Raw genomic sequence first — 1,223 nt, 5'->3', positions numbered from 1 at the left:
GACATTCACAGTATATGCAAATTCTGCCCAGTAGAGGGCGTAGATGTGCAAGATAAGGACAAAACAAATGAGGCATTGGTTGTATAAATATTTTTCTTTAAATGTTTAAGGCAAACATTGCATTAAAAAAAACCCCAAGAAATACAAAGATTTGAAAAATATAATTTTACATTTAAGATAAAATTGAAATGAAGGGCGAAAATAAGAAGAATAAAAATCCAAAATATATTAAAAACTATTCATATATGCTGTGGCTACAAAGCATATAGGAACACAATAATTCAGTCTATTTAAAGACTAAAAATGATAATCAGGGTTATCGGGCACAGCGCCAGCTAAATGGCCTGTTTGCATTGTGTTTTCCGTAACACGCTCACACACAAACTGACTTCTGCATTCCGTTCTAATCGGCCCACCATTGGTCAGCTTCCGCGTCCGTCACAATTTCCCAGCCCGATCTCACATCTGATTAGCTAACGGGATGCCGATGCCGGAATCTCGAACCCGATTGGTCGAAAAACTAGGTTAGTGGTCCGACAGGCATGACGGCGAACAGAAACTGGGTCACCGATTGAAAACCGTTTATGTCACAGTTTTCTGTGTTGCTATCAGACATTACCAGCGAGTTCAATGGATAGACGGACCCTATCGCCGATGTTGTAAGTACGACATGTCGTAAGAACTGTGCTTTGTGGATAACACAGCTCTGTGGCTTTTACCGGGGCGTGTTAATCCGTGATGGTTGTCGTCGTTGTTTCCCAGCTCTGTGGTCATGCCAATGCGGTTTTGTGGAACAGGAGGGACATTAGCTCGCTGGCCAAGTCATGACAGTTTGCGTTCCTCCGCTAGCTGATACTAAATGCTAATATTAGCCAGTTTAAGAGCTGGAAACGACCCCATTGTCTCGCGGGGGCTAATTTCTATCAACCGTTGATAGAAATGAGCTTTATTTCTGTTTTGGTGCAGGTGTGTTAACCAAGCATGACTTCAGTTATACAATGCTGCTAGCAGGCTAGCGATGTAAACAGGCCTTGGTGGGGATCTAGTAGGCTGAGAGCATCCATCCTGAGCTGCCCAGACACTGATGACCCATCGCTATGAAAGGGCAGGCTGCTGGTTTGGGTTATAAAACATCAACGCTGTAAAAATGTGGTCGCTCTGCCAGGGGCGGAACAAGATGGGGGGCCAGAGGTGGCCATGGCCCCCTTTAGCCAATCATTGGC

At 44.3% G+C, this 1,223-nt stretch overlaps 1 protein-coding gene across 1 annotated transcript in view; it reads left to right on the top strand.

The window, feature by feature from the left end:
• Window positions 1–525: 525 nt before the first annotated feature.
• LOC107098020 (aryl hydrocarbon receptor nuclear translocator-like protein 1) overlaps window positions 526–1,223 on the top strand; it is a 45,085-nt gene continuing 44,387 nt past the window's right edge. Inside the window, exon 1 of the mRNA XM_015395445.1 lies at window positions 526–659. The gene's annotated coding sequence lies outside the window, so the exon portion shown is untranslated. The remainder of the gene's footprint in view (window positions 660–1,223) is intronic.

This window comes from Cyprinodon variegatus, unplaced genomic scaffold (genome assembly GCF_000732505.1).
Source record: "Cyprinodon variegatus isolate N-32 unplaced genomic scaffold, C_variegatus-1.0 Scaffold741, whole genome shotgun sequence".
NCBI lineage: Eukaryota > Metazoa > Chordata > Actinopteri > Cyprinodontiformes > Cyprinodontidae > Cyprinodon > Cyprinodon variegatus.
This window is presented reverse-complemented; position numbering and strand designations above follow the sequence as displayed.